Below are 19,305 nucleotides of genomic sequence, written 5' to 3'. Positions count from 1 at the left end.
AAACATTTGAAATATATGCCATGTTAGATTTGCTAACTGCACGCATAGTTTGCGAACATCATGGTAAAAACATATTCAAGACACAACATTACACTTGTCAAACAAATTAAACAAACTGGGGAGGAAAGGGTTGATGAGAACGGGATGGGATATGTCCAGAAAAAGAAAACAATGTGGCGTTTGTTTTCTCCCTGATGTCCACGAACATCTCTGATGTTTGGGAATATTACTGTGATGTTTGCAAACTTGACAACTGTTCGAGGACAACCATGCATATGTGTGCATTACAGGGTCGATGAAGAGCAGTTTTTGGATGGCTTATAACTTTGGTGCCGTTCAACAAAACTGCCCGAAAGTGTGCAATACCAATATAAACACGACTTCGAATGTTTTTGCAAAGTTTGGTGCCGTTTTGTCAAGAGGGTGCAACATTGTAGTGGGGGCCCCCCAAAAATTTGGACGGCTTATAACTTTGTTGACGTTTGACCAATCTGCACAAAGGTTTGCAAAAAGATTAGAACCAACTTTCAATGTTTTTGCAAAGTGTGGTGGGATTTTGTTAATGGGGGGCAAAACTGGAGGGGGGGGTCTAAACATTTTCAAAATCTGGATAAGCTTGAATGGGGACAAATATTCTGCTCGCAGCTGCAGCCCGAAATGCTGGACAGATTGCAGCAAACTTGTGTGAGGAGCATCGGCAAGGACCCGAAAGCATCGGCAAGGACCCGAAAGCATGTTGTGTTTTATTTTTTCAAAAGTATCAACATTTCGGTGCATAAAATAGTGATACAACTTTGGGGCCTCTGCAGTGGGCTTGGACCCCAGCAAGGACCAACGTCTACTCCGATTTGCCTTTTGGGGCCTTCAGCATGGCCGAAGCCCATGCCCCATGGATTGTGGACACTGTCCATGGCTGCAAGCCATGAACACTGGCCATTGGTGACATTATGGGGTATAATGGACACTGGACCAGGATGCAGGCTAGGTGCAGTGGATAAGAAGTGCGGTTTGGTGGGTCCTAGGTCATGGTCGAGCCTCGTGCCCTAGGCAATTCAACCATGACTTTCATGCCTAGCATGCGCTGCTGAAAATGACACACATTAGTATGCACTGCAAAAATGTGTTTGTCATAGAAGCATTATAGTCCCTTCATATATGTTAAAAGAGGAATTATTTACAATTTATATACAGTGCTGGAACATCAAACATTTTTAGTTATAAAACCAATGTAATACAGTGAAGAAAAGCAACATTATGGTTGTTTCCCTAATAGAACCTATGAAATTCAATGAAAAAACATTGTTAAAAAGGGAAGTCATGGTTAAGTTGGTCCAATAGAGACCTATGAAATTCAATGAAAAAACGTTGTGAAAGGGATGTTATGATAAAATTGCTCTAAAATTTGTGAAATTCAGTAAAAACCCTTTTTTTAAAGGAACTTTGCGGTTGCAGAGCAAAATCTGAAAATCAAAGAATTTCGCCATTTATGGTAAGCTACGCAACCATAACTTGCCCCACTGCCATGCACTGCTAAGACTAACACCAGGGCATCAAAGATAACATCACAAATGGCATGAATGACATCACATTTCCTAGCTGCGAGAGACCGTTTGACAGGATGCGCATGATGGGTCAGCGTTTTATTTTTGGGAGGCCATCTTGTATATGATGGCGATGCTACCGCCTGCTTTGTGTGGCTGGTCTTTGCTGGATGAGGTATTGTGGGGGTAGCATGTCAGGGATAATAGGTTTGTGGTCGGGATTCAGCCATGTCCCTGTGACAAAGAGCATGCCTGGGGTGTGTGCGGTGTTGTGGTCATGGGCGTCATGAGTGTGTGCGGGTGAAGAGTGGCAGGTAAGGGGGATCCATATGTAGGTGGAACGTTGTCTCGGCGGGCCTGGCTGGGGTATATCTGAATGGATCACTCATGGTCTTCCTCCTGTAGCACCTGTACACATAGAAAGGATCGACTTCTGGATGCAGCCCCAGCACCTCCAGAACCCAGGACTTTGATGCAATTCAGTCTGATGGCGTTTTCCAGTTATTCTGTCGTGGATCAAAAGACATTCTTTCCTCGAAATAGGTCACCATTTTCTCCACATACTTAAGTGCCTTTTTGGCTATGCACAACATATGCAGCAGAGGCCAGGGGTGAATCAAAACAAAATAATTGAGAGCTGCAGATCAGATCCTGTGTGAAGGGAATAGGTTTGGGCGGCCTGCAGCCCTCCAACTGTTTTGGCCTCCATCTCCCATCAGCCTCAGCCAGCACAGTCAGTGTGGGATCATGGAAGTCGTAAGATAAAACACTGGGACAGCGCAAGTTGCCCAAGTACTCGTTGACACCAAGCCCAAGCAACGAATACAAGACCGTTCCCGGTCGGGATCCACATTGCCCATAAGTGACCCAATTGGTAAAGTCACCTCGCTCCTACAAGCCAAGCTTGTGCTGCAAGCACATGCCAAGTGCACTCTCAAATGCTTGGTATGTTCACCATGTGCATAGTGTACCCTCACATTTGCAGCGGTTGCCATCATGTTTAGTGCAAGTGCAGCATGGATTGCCAGGCACCCTGCCACCCTATGCTGGGTAAGGCAGCACAGAAACGCTTTACATTTTTCAAGGCACAAAGAATAGGGGTGGCAGGACCCTTGACCGTTTTTTATTGGCTGTTCCTGCTGTCACTTTTTGAGGGAAAGATTGACAGCCGCCGCTGGTCCAATTTACACGAGAGAGTGAGAGATACACAACAGTTATACACAGGCCACTGGATGTTACGCAACAATGCCAGGAGCGTGGGGAGGGTGGCAAACCGCAAGTGCACATGTTTTCCACTTCAAATGGCAGCCTCTCCCCATCCATGGCATTCCTCCTGGCACGCAGCAGGCCCCTCTTACAAATATTGCAAACAATATAATCCACCACGACTGTCCTTATTTCACCACTTTTGAAACAAAAAGTGCTGTTTACGTGGTAACACAACAAAATGATTCAAAACAAAAGTCAAGCCTACTGGCTTTGCCAACGGTTCCTTCTAAATTCCTCGCTTCCCCCCCATGAAAGCATGTTTAAGGTCATGACTCGAATGTTTTACCAACACCTAGTGTGGCCAAAACGTATTGCTTGTTGTAGTTGCATAGTTTCCTTAGAGATGTGTTATTCTTCCCTCCTTTTGTGTGTTTCGGGCCTTGTGATTTGCTGGCAGGGTAACCGAGCTCTCAACTTTTCAAGTTCCATGCCCCAGACACCTTTTCCAGTACTGTTTTTTTTTCTTTCTTGTTGGAATTCTGGGATTTGTAGCCCTAAATGTACAATTGAAATGCCAAAACTAGAAGTCCCAAAATTCAAAAAGGGGTCTGTCTGGCTTTCTCAGCGGAGGCCTGGGAAACTTGAGAGCTCTGGGAACATTGTGGGTGCCTTCCTTACAATTGGTTACCTCTGTTGCTATTCGAATGGAAAGAGGCCCAGATGTTACCGCCCTGAACTGGTTTTCTCTACTATTTTGTTTGAAGTGTGCGCCTGTTTGGTTTCTAGTACTTCAATAAGTGTGGTCACTTGCAATGGCGTAAACTTCGCTGCTGTCCCTTAATCATGCCAGGAGTTTTATTGGATAATACTATTTGTCCCAGGACGAGTTCCTTTGCTACTGTTTGGCTGCTGCATCAATTGTATACAATGCAAAGGAAAGACACAACCTTCTTTCTAATAATCACTGCATGTCTTCTCTACACATTGAGCCCAGAAACAAATGGACTAACCAATGTCATATTTAGTACAACAATGTGAATCCTTTTATTAATTCCTCATAAAGTTATAAAACCGTGTAGGATGTATAGTGTGCACTTTAATCAACACTCCCACTATTTGATCCATGATCACATTAAACAAAACATACAATATAACACATACAAAATAGTTAGTGGCATTCACACAAACATGTATATACATACAACCACTGGCACCCTAAATAGCCCAAGGGCATTTTATTGGGGCATTTGATGTTGTTCATGTTGCACAACAGTCAGAACCTTTTGGCTTTGCCAATGCTTGCTTTTTTGCTCTAACATGTTTTCTTTTTTCCACGCTCTTTGCCAAGGCTTGTTCACAGTAACTTCACTGACTCTCATGCCTGGCTCTTTTGGTTATCTGAATGTCATTGACGGTTCGTCACACCTGTGACTATGCGTTAATTGTGCCCCCTATGCAATTTAGACTGTTCTTTTGGCACAGCATAGAGGAAAGACGAAATCTAATGCATACCTCTGAACCATTTCACGGCAATTCCTGGTCACGTGATGTGTACATTTCTGCAGCATTGGTCGCGACCAGAGAATCCTGTACCTCCGGATGCCTGGCCTAGCAAACAATGCAAAGATAATGCAGGCTGGGGGTGGGGGTTAGGGGGCATAATAAGGGCACGGAACATGGCAGAGTTAGACAATCCTAAACAAACACTGAGGATCCCGAAGTGCCAAAAAAGACGCAACTACATTAGGACGCCTGACACAGACATAACACAAGACAAAAAATGCAGAGGCGGATTTAACAGTGGGACAAGGGCCAAATGCTTATTCCGTCCACCCCGACCCAACCCCCCCACCCCCGCTCTCCCGCCTTCTAAGACAAACAGCCAGGTCTACACACGGCCTCCCAGTGAGGCCGGATCTTCTTTACACATCTCAGCAGCAGTGAACCAGGTGACTGTAGAGTACGAGAGGGTTTTTGGAAATTGATCAGTGATGTCAGTTATGTTGGTCCAACGTGTCTACTTTAAGTGTATTCCTAGCCTCCACTGGCAACCAATGCAAGTGATGGAGAATCGGAGTGACAAGTGATCTTCGGGGTGCATTGGTCAATAATCTAATGACACTGTTCTGTAGGGCCAGGAGGCAACGGATATTTCAGGGTGATCATGCAAATGGCCTTAATGTGATCCAGCTTACTGCTGACTATTGCCTTCGCAATTACACCCAGGTGTCTGTTAAATATGGATACATCTGAAGGATCAACCTGATGTAGTAGGTTGAACTGCTAACAATAACATGTTTTTGAAGACTCATAGTAAGGGACCGGTTAGTTTCGACACCCAGTGTCTGCTCTATCATCCAAGGCGAAGTTTGGAGAATCTAGGGTCAAACGTTGGTGGGGTTAGATTAGATTTTACTTTCTAACAAAATGGATTTGTAGAGGTTCAGTTTTATTGCGGTTCAGGCTCACCCGATTACCTTTCGTCCAGAGCTTGATCCTGTCTAAGGTGGACTCTAGACCTACATTATCGCAGCTTAAGTTAAAATGAACTGGGTCGAGTAGATCATGAAAAGGTTTGAGGTACATATTGAATACAAGTGCAAATAGGGGAGAGCTCAACACCAAGGTTAGAGGAATTGGGTGGAGTTAAAAAGTAAGCTAATGTGACAATTATTGCAGGCCCTCAGAAATGAGTTGAACCATTGAATGACTTTGCCCAACACCAGTAAAGCAGGTGTGATACTACACAGACTTATTCCACACCTCACAGCAAGAATATCAGGAGCCTCATGAGTTGTGTAGCACTGCATTAACTGGCTTGATGTAAAGAGACTACAGATAACTAGACACAGTGATAGTGCAGTGCTCTAGTTCGAAATAGCAAGGAAAGCTACTCTGAGCAAAAGACCCAGCGCTGGAAAAAGCAGTGTCGATAACACATGCAGCAGAAGAAACTGCATCATGGCGCAAGGACACTGCTAAGCTGAACCTGTCCCAACAAAATAAAGGCAGTGAGGAAATGGCACATGAATTAAAAGCATGCAGTTATCAGTCTTAGCAACAAACATGATCTGCAGAATGAAAGGCAAGAGAACAAATAAGCATGTTTCCAATGTAATGGATCATTTCATTTAGCCAACAGCCGGCAACGCCCAACCCAAATACCCTTGTATGCAGTATAGGACATTCCGTCAGAGCACGCAGATCCAGAGTGACAAAACAAGAAGCCATGGTGAGCATAGACACGGATAGTAGTGAGAGTAGGGGAAATTCCCTACACCATTGCCAGCATTAAGCTTTCACGAGCCTGTCTGCTTCTCCTGACCCGTGAACCACCCGGGTGAAGCGGAGACCCACACTGTGTCACATAAAGAAGACAGGGACTCGAGGAGTACCAACAACCACACCTTTCTACCTTCACTTAACAATTCAACTAACTTCCCTTCCCGACGTCACTTCCCTTCCCGCCCGCTCCCCGGTCCCACCCCTCCCCAACACTGGACCTCCCAAATCTCCCTGATGCCACAACCCCCCCCAATTTAAACATCACTTTACCCCATTTCTTCAATGAGTCTCCTGGGCCTCATTCTTGTCCTCTGAGGTCGCTCATACCTCACCTTGAACTGTCCAGATCTGGGCACTGGTTCAGGGTCAACTTGGTCGGCCCAGCCCGATTCTTCTGCATCACCCTGGTAGGACTCATCCGAGGAGAACAGGATCTCCATCTCGCGATTCGTGCTCCTTGGTTTTTTGCCAGCCGTCGGCAATCTCTTAAAATGGGAGGAATTTCAGGTTACTTGGCGTTGATTCCAATGTGCTGTGATCATGGAACCTTTCTTCCCGGTTATGACCAGATGTTCCTCATGGAAAGTGCCAGTGTGCTTGCTGGTTGTTGGTTGCTTCACAACCCCCACATCTCCAAGGACCAATGATGACTCCTTCACCCTCCGCCTGGTATTAGTGTTCCATTTCATTTTCTCTTTTGCAGCCCCATCACAAGCTCTCATGACATCATCTGCTGCAGATTTCTCAGACTCCCTCGTGTGTTGTGATAGCTGCGTTCGAATACTGCAGCCAAACATAACCTCTGCAGAGCTTTTTCATGTGGAGCTGTGTGGGGTGCTCCTATAGTCCCGAAGTAGCTGGTGAAGCACCTGTTCATATTTTTGTTCCGTCAAGTGAGATATTTGAAGAGCTCTCTTCAAATTGACCATGAATCGCTCAATTGTCTCGTTCACCTGGAACCATAAGGGGGTTACCTTCCTATAGCTTAACCCCATGTATTCCGCAAATGTCTTGAAATCTTGACTTGTGAATGGAAGCCTATTGTCAGACTTTTCCTTTCAGGGAATGCCATAGGCCGTAAATATCCTATCCAAGACTGATATCACATGATGTGCCACCGTGGAGGCCACCATCTGTGTTTCAGGGAACTGTGAATATTCATCCATCGTGGCTAACACATATTTCCCCCCTTCAATGAGTCCAAATAGGTCAACAGCCACTTTCTCCCACACCCCTTCCGGCAGCTCTGCCATCTTTAGCGTTTATGGATGACTCGCCGGGGCGATAAGACAGCATTTGGGGCACTCCTTGAGTTGCTCTACCATTGTGTCTGGTCTCGGAAACCACAGTTTCTGCCACAGTTTCTGCCATAGCATCCTCTTGGTTGACACGATCCCTCTGCGCCCCTCATGCGCCAGCTCTACCACCTGCCTCCTCAGGGAGGTAGGCACCACCAGCGTGTTCCCCTTGAGTAGACGTGTCTCATCCGACATGGCCAATTCATCCTCCATCAGTAGGAGACTATCCCACGTACTGCTGCACCTCCTCATACGGGAGGACTTTTCTCCTTTGATCCCTTCCACCTTCCCGTTTGCAGCCCCTCAATGATAATTTGTATGGCCATATCTTTTTCCGCCTCCTGAGTGAGGTTCACCGAATCCACCCCTTGCTGTAGAATGTATCTGAAGTATCTATCAGCCACCAATGGCCCTGGCAAGTCAGCTTTTCTCAGATGACATGACAGTCAGCCGGATTTTCCTCTTTTCCTGGCCAGTGAATGATGCCGAATGCATAGTCCTGTAGCCGCAGGTCCCACCTATGCGGGGTGGCATTTTCGCTTGGGGATTGCCATAGAGAAATAATTCCTGTTGATCGGTGATGATTGTAAAGGGTTTCCCATACAAAAACAAATGAAAATGTTCACAGGGCCAGACGACAGCCAAACTCTCTCTCGGCCTGTGAGTATGCTTGTTCCGTCTTCCACAGGATTCTACTGGCGTATGAGATGTGTCTATTTTGTGAATTTTCTTGCGGCTTTTGCGCCAAGATGGCACCAATGCCCACTGGGCTTGTATCCATAGTCAATTCTGCATCTCTGGAGACATCAAATTACACCATATTTTCAGGCTGTGCAATACGATCATTAATGGCTGCGAATGCAGTCTGGCACACCGTCGACCAGTGAAATGGCACCTGCTGCTTTGTGAGTGCCCTTAATGGGTCACTAATGGTGGCAAAGACTTTGATATACATCATGCTATAACTTGCTAGTCCAAACAATGATTGAAGCTCTGAAACATTCATCGGAGGGGAAGTCTCATTGAGTGCTGCCACCATCTCAGGATCTGGTGCCATTCCCTTTTCAGAGATGTGCCCAAAAAAATACATAAGGTGCCCTTTCAGAATTTGCAGGGGGATGCGGGGGTGGTTGCTGCCTCCAGCCCCATGCATACCCTTAAGAGTGTGTCCTCGTGTTTCTCCACGCTCGTACCAAACACCAAAAATGTCATCACATTAGTTACTGCAATTGGGAATGTGTTTCATCACGTTATGTATCTCTGCCTGGAATATCTGCCGCCGAAGTGACACCAAAGCTCAAATGTTTGCACCTATACAAGCCAAGGTGTCTTAGAAATGTTATGTAGTGGCTCTCTGGGCTTAGGACGAGCTGGTGATAGCCCTTGTTGAGATCCAGCTTAGAAAAGACCTTGACACTGTCTAGTCATGTCAGTGATACGGGGGCTAGATGACGTTCTCTTGATGACTTGATTTGTTCGCCTCATGTCCACGCACAGCCGGATGGCATCAGACTTTCTTCGGCACTGGCATGAAGGGTGACACTCAGAGTGGGTTCCACTGATGGCTCTATAATATCCTGCTCCAACAGTTTGTAGAGCTCTTCCTCCACCTGCAAGTATGTTGACGGGGATGCTTCGGTAATGTACCCCCGGCAGGACATCATCATTGTGTAGCGTGATCTGCTTATTCTTTAACTTCCCATTTCCTTTGTAGAGTGTTGGGAAGAGTTGGTCTATCTTGTCCACCGTGTCTATGTATTGGTTGACCATCAATCTGTATATTACATGCATTAGACCCATGTCAATGGCCATTTTAAAGCTCAGAATGCACCCACACTTGGTTGCTGTCGATATCACGTGCACTGGAATTTTCCTCTCGCAACTTGTATCAGCACCTCACCTCAAACTGACCTCTGCATGTTAGCGGGGACCTGGACCTGTTTGGGTCGATACCCCCGTCAGACGGGCCAAGTCTTGGTGTTTGTGTAAGGGGCGTTTGTTCACTGATGACATTCACTGTGGCACCGGAGTCCACCAAGAATTCAACCTGCCATTCATTCAGATGCATGAGCATTGTGGGACTATTTTCCATGGCCTGTTTTTTGCCCAGGACATACAGATATCCTTTTTGCCATTGCTTGCCCTCCGAGGACCGGAGTTCTTTCTGATGGCGACTGTTCAACCAGGTACCTAACATGGTGTCTTGACCTTCTTACTGGCCTTGATGTAGAGATGTAGTAGCGTCTGCAATCCTTTTCTTCTCCGGTGTTGTCCTCCCGTCGTCCTCCATCTCTGTATATCCCATGGACATGGGGCGCGAATTGCGACGCAGTCGAGGCAGTAGTCGGTGTACGATCTTTGGGTCTGGCTGCGCGTTGCTGCCTTCACTGTCCTATTTCACTGGGTTTCTAGATATTCGGCAAACTGATTTAAAGTGATTTTCACTTCCACATGCTGACCACCACTGACCTAGGGTCAGGCATGTGCCTTCATGGGGGAATTCGTACCTGAATCTATAACAAAATGGCTCCCCTTGGACCTTGGCTGACACCCTCACTAACTTCTGCACCATCTCCAGGTGTGTAGTGGATATTTTTGTGTTTCCCATGGGCTCCACCTGTAATTCCACTGCTAACTCTGCTCTAACCAGCATTAGGATCTCTTCCAGCGTCCTGGGATTTTGCAGTAGCTTCCTCCTGATTTTTTGTGATTCACATCCAGCAATTACCTGAGAGCAAAGGGCCTCAGTGTTAAGTCACAATGTTTGAGCTTAATCCTCAGTCTCATCACAAATGGGTCGATTGGCTCACCCTTTTGCTGTTTGGTGGTGTGAAAGACATGGCGCTCATAGTCCACATTTGTGTGTGGAGTCAAGTATGTGGTGAGAGTGGCCTTTAGTCCTTGAATGATAGCCATGGAATCAGTGGGCAGTCCATCAATAATGTCTCTAGTTGAGGACCTACTGCCAGTTTCAGCAGGCATGGTCTGTGGTCTTCCATGGGCTCCATGGCAACCACATAGAGGTTAAAGTCCTTGACCCACTTGGTCCATCTGTGCCCCATGTTGCTGGTGTCTGACATCGAATACGCCCGGTAGCTGAAGTGCCAGGGACTCCTGGACCCTTTGCTGCACCTGTAGTGGGGGTGTGACAGGGACAGTGGTGGGAATATCAGGGTCAGACATGTTGATTGATAGGACAGGCTGTGTTATGCGGTTCAGTCAAATGGGTTCTTTACATCAGTGGCAATGGGTATCGTAGCAGCAGATTGGGTGTGTCAAACTCAGTTTCTACTGGGCCTTGGGACAACCACCTTCCATATGGCCCCGTCCTCTTGTGGCAGGCCTTGCCACCAGCCACTGCCTTCCTCCCAAGATGGCAGCCACCTATACAGGCGGGAGCACCGCCGTGTGGCAAAGGGCTTGATTGCCTTCACCGACCTGAGGCCTCACCTCCAGTCAGGTTGAGCCAGGAACGTCTGCACCCCCACGAAGCTGATTCTCTGAGGCCGCTTCCTGCGGCCATCGAGCAGCCTGCCGTGGTCTGTTGAAGCACGGCACGTACGCTGTTACCGCCACAAACCTCGGTGCACACCACCATCCATGCTGCAGCCCGGAGCGCACTGCATCGCCAATGTTGGCTTCTCCTGACCCTGGGATCACATGGATGAAGCGGAGACTCGCACTGTGTCAGATAACGAAGATGCTGACTCGATGAGTACCAATAACCACTCCTTTATTCCTTCACTTCACGATCCAACAAACCTCGGTTTCCGACGTCACTTCCGTTCCCACCCAGCTTCTCGGTCCCAGTCCCACCCCCAAACAATACTATACCTCCCAAACTTCCCAATGTCACAGAGCCAAGAACATAAAACTATGGGGACACGATATTATACCAAGCGGAGACGTGGGCATCAAAGTGAATTTTAACAGATGTTTTACACAATTGCGTTCAGGAAGAGAACGGCGGCGGGCAGAGTACACGTGGCAGAGAAAGGCACTCCTCCCATGCTTGGAGAGGGTGAGCAAGATAGTTGAAAAATATAGTTCAATCCATCCAGATACAAACATGTTTTAGTTGTCGGGTGGGAGAGATGTCCAGAAACGCAATGTTTTCAGCAGAGCCGGCCTTGGGGGGGGGGGGGGGGGGTGAGCCGGACGACCGTCTGGGGCGCCATGCCCCCCAGGGCGCCTTTTGCCCCTGCCACGCCAGCTCTGGGGAGTCTTTCAAGGGCTCCCCTGAGCTGGCGTTGTGGGACAAGGTGCAGCAGGCGGCCTTTTACTGTAAAAGGTGCCCGCGGCAGTGGGTGCATTTAAATACGGCCCTCCACCGTGGACACTTTTCACAAGAAAAGGCGCCATTAGCCCCCCACCACGCCAGCTCCGGGTAGTCTTTCAAGCGCTCCCCCGAGCAGGCGTGGTGGCAGAAGGTGTGGCAGGCGCCTCATTGTCATTGAATGAACCCGCGATGGCGGGCTCATTCAATGACAATGGGGTGCTAACGGCACCTATTTAACCTCCTCGCCAGAGGTTAAATAGTTGCCCATCCTGGCCCCGCCCTCTTCCGCCCCGCCCAGTTAACCAGGGGGGCACGGTGGGCGAGTCAGGGGGCGCCAGCTCGCTCAGTGCGCTGCTGCCCTTAAGGCCAGCCCTGGTTTTCAGGCCTGGCACGTGAGGTGCAAAAGTGAACACTCATTCAGATATGCCTGCACAAGAGCGCCACCCTTGTGAAACCCAATGTACAAGATACAGCATGACATCTCCCAGGAGCCATTGCGCAGGCTCTTCGTCCTGCACTCATTACCCACTTTGAAAGAGCAGATCACGTTAGAACAGTGGAGTAACTTTGCTGAAAATGTTGGGGGGGGGACATGACAACTGAAGGAAAGGGGTGGGATGAAAGGAGGGTGGGTGGTGGCTCTGGGGAATCATTTTGGCCAAATTGTTAAAAAAAGGTGGTCAAATGGTAGATGTGACCGAATTCGGTCACCACCATTAGTTCGAAGCTGAAGATAACGAACATGAAGAGCAGTGGTTGCAGGGGTGGCCCCCTGAGCCCATTTTTGTTATTTTTGGCCTTGGCAGTTGCAGGGTTGTCCCCCGCTTCCTCAGCATTAGTGGCAGTGGACCCAACAAAAAAAGAAGAAAAGGGTCGCTGCAGCGACAGATCCGACCCATGTTAAAGGGATGGATCTGACGCTGCAGGTTACAGGAGAGGCAGCGGATGGAGAAAAGTTAAGTGGGGGGGTTTATGGGTGTACTGGTGGTTTGAGAGGACATGGGTTTGGTTTTTTGTACCGAGGTAAAACCGTATTTGCAGCGATAAGGACTATGATTAATTCTGTTGTGATTTTGTATGTCGGTCAAACAACCTAAATACCTGAGGGATAACACTAAACTACTACACCACAAGAATCCATTGCTGATGCTCTGTTATAACTTTCATTAGCCTGGTGGCTTATCTTTAAAATTCAATTAGGTCCCCACACATATTCAGCCGGCCTGCCATGCACCCAGTGACGCAACATAACATTCACAAACTTATTCCACTAGACCATACAAACAATGCATTATTTATCATTCAGACACAAAAGTCAACACACTTGCACACTCTCTCACTCACAGACAAATGCACCCAGCACCTCCACTGACATACACTGTGTGCACACATTAATATGTACATTTACAATCACACATGGAAACAGTGGTGCACCGTCCATTGAGCAGACCAGACTATCACCCCCTGATACCTGAAATTTTGGGCTAAGTTGACTTGACCTAGCTGAACTATAAAGCCATGGCCGAAAGGACTAAATTCACTGCAATGTCAGTAATTTGCCTGATTTGTCCTTTCATTCAAAGGCAGAAACCATTGGTTAATGCAGTGCAGTGGGTGACCAAGTATATTTGGTATGGATATTTAAATGCCATTTATCTCCAAACTTGGGTTCTGCGCAGCACCTTATATGTCTACGTGCGGACAGATTTTTTCTACAAGATTCTGACTGATTAAAATTAAGGTATGTTTTCCTGTGTTCAAATGGCTTTAAGCAGTGGAGTACCGAGCGGGAGAGTCGCAAGAGGGCTGTCAAGCTGCCCCCCCCCCCATAGCTCTTTCAAGAGCCTGACTGGGACATTTGTCATTGGGACACCTCTCCCATTCGGCACCTCAAAGAGGGTGCTCAACTCCAAAAGTGTCCTGCTGACAGGACAATGTGTGCTGGCCAATTCCTGCTCAGCACACTCATTGTCCTGGCAGCAGGACACCTTACCCTGTCCGAATGATAGAGGTGTCCGGTTGCCTGGACAATGTTCAAAGGAACTCCAGGCAGCAGAGGGTCCTCACGTTGCTCTGTATCAGAGTATTACAATGTGAGCCATTAGGCACTGTTGGGAGAGAGGGGGTACTATTAGCAAGGACTTTTGTCCCTTTAGAAATGTGAATGGGAGGGAGTGATCAGAAGTGAGAAGGGTGCATAATGTTGCAGGCTTTATGAAATAATGACTATGGCTTTAAAATCCAAGGGGGATTTGTTAGGCTCACATTAATCTACATGATGCTATTGTGACATTACATGCAGAATGGGGAGAATAAAACTAAAGCCATACTCCCATTGCTCAAGATATGTCTATGTCGATGTATATGGTGTATGGTTAGTTTACTATGAAAGGCTAGTTTATTATGTAATGTGGTTTGCTTCCAATGCATTGCTATAAATAATTATATTTTATATGTATTATATAATTAATAAGCACATGAAATGTAAAGCAAAACCTTAATAAATATCTATATCCACTAAGCCTGGAAAGATGTGCATGGTCGCGTAAATTGTCCACATCCCAGTTTCACCATTTACCCAAGTGTGTGATCCTGAGCAAATCATTTAATCATTGTGCCCTATCTGCAGCTCTATAAGTGATTGATTCACTTCAAAGCTTATGTTAATAGAAGAGCCTAAAGACTATAGAGTTGCTCCATATATATCAATAGTGCAATTTAGGTTTTTTGCACCACAAAGTTATTTGTCACTTGGCTTATTTATGGCAACTTATTCTAAAGTCACTTCCAAGGTGTCTCCAAGTATCAAAGACTGATGATGCGTCTTGCAATGTTCTTTCCTGTGAAGTCACTTCTGTTGGTGCTATCCTTATGCTAATTCGGAAGTTTGCATATATTTTGCCTCAGAGGACTTGGACAGAGCTCCCCAACAAACATAAACAAACACAATACATTTTCATTTTTTTTTTAAAGTACCTCTGCTCTGCTTTCAAATGCCGCCCGGGCCATGTCTCATGTTGCACCGACCTAACCTCTTCGCACTCACGCGTCTCCAGACAAAACAAGGAAGCTGAATGAGCTTCCTAGTTCCTGTCGGTATGTTGCACGAACACAAAGCCGGAAAGCGATGCTCTGTGTCGCTGTCCCCCGGAAGTGCTGCTGCTTGCGTGACAGCACAGGTGCCAGGCCCTGCAGCAGCCAGTTCAGCACCCTGGCTGCTGACTTTGAGTCAGGCTAGCCAGGGTGAGGGACTGAGCCACGCAGGGCATCCCAGCTCTGAATGTGTTGCGGTGCAGCTGCCAGGCATCTCTGCATTATGTAATGAGACAGGGCAAGCCTTGCTGAGCACCCCAGCCGGGCTTGCGCTGTCCAATTACATAATTGATCATTGCGGCCCCCATGCTCTCCCTCCAAAAGTTGGGGGGGACAAAAAGGCATGCCACAGAAGTTGGGGGAGGACAAAACTCCCTGTCCCCCCTATAATTACGCCCATGCGTTAGAACCACACTGATGCAGTGGGGCAAAGGGTGACAAAAGGGTAATTGTTTTTGAGTCAGAAATGAACTATTCAGTGATTGAGAAAGAGGTCCTTAATTACATTTCGGGAAATTGTTCTGGGTTGGCCGTTGGTGCACGCGCTGACCCAACTCGGCAAATAAACGTCCACCTCACTTGCTGGGTTTAGAGCAAATCTGTATTCATGGTTAACTGCTCTAGTTTTAGCTCTTGGTGCAGGCCCCACCCACTCTCCTCCCCGAAAGGCTTTCAGCGCCTGTGAGAGGTGTCTGCCCATTTTCTGCAGCTGGTCCTTTGCTTGGTTCTCTTAAAGGGACAGGAGCAGAACCCAAAGGTTAAGCCACATTTTTCTCACAGCCTGGCTGCTTTACCTCGCCTCTGCGCAATGTGACATGTATTAGAGCAACAATTATTCATATTGTAACTAAAATATTGCAAATATTAAAAATATTGTTAAGTTGGTATTAGTGCAGTTGCAGGCCTACTACCCCTTTGAGGTATGGCCACATATTACTCGCCTCGCAGACCAAATCTAAAAGAGACGAAGAATGAAGCTGCCAGGCCACTTGAGAAAGTTAATTGCCTTGAAAAAAATATTGTAGTCCCAGGTAAGTGCCCCAGAGGTGCCACAGGTAGCTGTTCATTTCCAATTAAGTCCAGGAATGTCGTGAAGTCAAAGCTTCAGATTTTAGGTCCGCTTGAGAGAGAATTGCCCCCGACAGACCGATTGCACAGCAATCTGACAGATTCTGCTGTCAATCAGCAGACCAAGGCAGCGCTAAGCACATGTGTCGCCTGCATCTCAGGGCTTTCCACAAGCAGTGTGTAGCCGTTACAACGCAAATGCGCCGTAAGGACGAAAGTCTGCCTCTTCTGAGGGAGGCCAAGAGAGAAGTGGATGTTTTATTACATCTTTCTAAACTGGCTCGGGGGTGGTACCCAGTGCTGGTCATTGGACTGGCTCTCGCCGGATCCGATATCCAGCACCGGATGTGTAGCCGGATCTCGGGATCCGGCCAGAGTCAGCCACCCCAAACCCCTGCTCTGCACTGGGGAGAAAAAAAAATACAAAAAAATACGCCCGCGACCAACTTGCCCCATGCAAGAGGTCACAAGAGGAAGTTACAATCCTCAGCCCACAACCGATTTATTTATTTATGCAATGTTTGTCGGATACACAGACTCAGATTATTTATTTATTCATGCAATGTTTGTTGGATACCTGTATCCGACAAACATTGCATAAATAAATAAACAGGTATTCGACATTGTATGAATAAATACCCCTGTTAACATCACACACGATGCAGCCACACAACTGCTTTCGGAGGGGAGCTGCAGGAGCTATACCAGTGTGCTTCAAGTAAAAGAAAACGTTGCTTATGGCAAACAGAAATCACCCTGATTGAATAGTACCCAAGTGGGAGGTTTTATTTTATAAAATGGGATGCAAATTGTGCATTTTAAAGACTATTTACTCAGCAACACTGGTCAAAACTATTATCCGCATAGTTTAGCAACTCATCACCAGTGCCATTCATAAAGTGAAATTGATATACCGTTAGGAAAAGAAGCAGCATTTTAAACTATTATTTTGGGCATTTCCTTTGATCGGAGGTTAGCTGCCAGCTATGCCCCCCCCTTAACACCGCCTCCTTGGGCACCACCACCCCAAAACTCCACCCCCACCCCAGCCCTTGTGGGATCCCCCACCAATTTTCTTTCCATTTCCACCACTGGTGGTACCTGAAAGGGATTTGTGCCTTCAAGCAGAGCAGGTAAAGCGGTGCTCAGTGAGACAACCGACGCTGGGCTGCAGGGGAGATTCAGAGATTGTCATGAACGGAGGATAGCACAGGGGCAACGACCATGCAAGCAACAAAGGTTTGAATCCCAGATCTGCGCTTAGAAACCAAACTCAGGCACGGCATATGCGCGTTATAAAAAACAATGAAATAAATAAAAATAAATCATGGATAGGCGGATAAACAAAGGGCTAGAACATGGGTGCACAACATACGGCCCGCTGGCCAGTTGCAGCCCACCATGCTGTTTTTTCCGGCCCGCGAGGCACTAAGACTTTCCTAACAGAGGGCGGCCCGCAAGCAGCATCGGCCGCCCTCCATTAGGAAAGTCTTTGTTGTCTTCCGGGCCGGACAAAACACTGGCCATCATTGTCTCAGCACACACGCACCACGTCACTCCTACGAGCCACGTAGTGCATGTGTGCTGCACCAATGGAGTGCCAGCACTACGGCTGGCGTGGCCAGTAAGGCTTGATGCCGGAAGGCATTTCAGCCTTGCTTGCCATGCCAGCTGTAGTACGATTCCACTTACCTCGCCAGCGTTCCAGCTTACCTGCCTTCCAGCACGTCTCCGGTAAGTGGTCTGTGTGTTTGCGTTTGTGTGTCGGGTCTGTTCTGCTGTATGTTTGTGTTGTGTATGTTGAGATGAGTGGGGTGTGTGTCGGGTGTGTATGAATGTTTGTTTTTGAATGTTTGTGTTGTGTATGTTGAGATGGGGGGTGGGGGGCGTGTCGGATGTGTATGAATTTTTGTTTTTGAGTGTGTGTTGTGTATGTTGAGATGCATGTATGGGTGCATGCTTCAGAGTTTGTGTGCTGATTTGGGGGGTTTGGGTCTGTATGGGTGCATGCTTGAGAGTGTGTGCTGAGTTGGGGGGGTTCGGGTCTGTATGGGTTCATGGTGTATGCTTGAGTGTGTGCTGAGTTGGTGGGTGTGGGGGGTTCGGGTCTGTATGGGTGCATGTTTGAGAGAGTGTGTGTGCTGAGTTGGGGGGTGGGGGGTTTGGGTGTGCATGAATGTTTGTTTTTGTATGTTTGTGTTGTGTATGTTGAGATGCATGTATGGGTGCATGCTTCAGAGTGTGTGTGCTGAGTTGGGGGTGGGGGTTCGGGTCTGTATGGGTGCATGCTTGAGTGTGTTTGGGGCATAGTGTTTGGTTGGGGGTGAGGGGGCCATGGGGCATAGTGTTTGCTTGAGGCGTGGGGGCCATGGGGCATAGTGTTTGGTTGGGGGGTGGGAGCCATGGGGCATAGTGTTTGGTTGGGGGTGGGAGCCATGGGGCATAGTGTTTGGTTGGGGGTGAGGGACAGGTGGCATAGTGTTTGGTTGGGGGTGGGAGCCATGGGGCATAGTGTTTGGTTGGGGGTGAGGGCCATGGGGCATAGTGTTTGGTTGGGGGTGGGAGCCATGGGGCACAGTGTTTGGCTGGGGGTGAGGGGGCCATGGGGCATAGTGTTTGGTTGGGGGTGGGAGCCATGGGGCATAGTGTTTGGTTGGGGGTGGGAGCCATGGGGCACAGTGTTTGGTTGGGGGTGAGGGGGCCATGGGGCATAGTGTTTGGTTGGGGGTGAGGGACAGGGGGCATAGTGTTAGCTTGGGGGCGAGAGACAGGGGGCATAGTGTTTGGTTGGGGTGGGAGTCATGGGGCATAGTGTTTGGTTAGGGGTGGGAGCCATGGGGCATAGTGTTGCACTCCAAGAGTGAACTCAATAATAACGTTAAAACAGGCACATTTAGGAGATGTACATCCTTTGCTTTTTTGAGGAAACCTGACTCAACGAAGGCCATACTCCTCTTGGGCAATCCAAACAGCAAACTATAGCAGTCCAAAATAACAGAATGTCCAATCAAGGGTCAATAAAATATATATAATTTAATTAAACAGACGATATACAATAACTAAATCGAAATAAAGGATAACAATGGAAAATGTGTAGTACAAAATGTAAGTTTGAAATGCAATAAAAATTGTTACCCCTCAAAAACATTCTTTTTCCATGTGTTTAATACAAATTGGGGGTTGAAAAAGCCTCCTGACAAGTCCCGCCTACCACCCCGCCCACTTTTACTTTTCGGCCCACTATAGCTCTCATGTAAGGTACTTTCGGCCCTCTGTCAAAATCAGTTGTGGGCTAGAAGAAGTTACAGCAGTAACTTAAATCAAATACAATTACGGGAGTACGCCTGTTCGACTTTATGCAAGGGTGCAGGGCTCACTCAAATGTGATACCTTCATGGCTACCAGACATCAGTGATGATGTAGATTCTAATGTACACATTAAGAATCAACCAGAGAAAGGGATCATGATGGAAAACAAGCAGTCAGAAATCCCCCAGTGGGACAAACATAATGAAGATAAGACTTCCTGCCA

At 47.5% G+C, this 19,305-nt stretch overlaps 1 protein-coding gene across 2 annotated transcripts in view; it reads right to left on the bottom strand.

Moving 5' to 3' along the window:
* Positions 1 to 19,305, bottom strand: part of HSD11B2 (hydroxysteroid 11-beta dehydrogenase 2) — a 426,908-nt gene that overhangs the window by 80,240 nt on the left and 327,363 nt on the right. The gene's annotated exons all lie outside the window — the stretch shown is intronic.

The sequence above is a fragment of the Ambystoma mexicanum genome, chromosome 1p (assembly GCF_040938575.1).
Source record: "Ambystoma mexicanum isolate Mex_15411 chromosome 1p, UKY_AmexF1_1, whole genome shotgun sequence".
In the NCBI taxonomy this organism is placed as follows: domain Eukaryota; kingdom Metazoa; phylum Chordata; class Amphibia; order Caudata; family Ambystomatidae; genus Ambystoma; species Ambystoma mexicanum.
The sequence above is the reverse complement of the archived record's forward strand: the minus strand, read 5'-3'. Positions and strand labels throughout refer to the sequence as shown.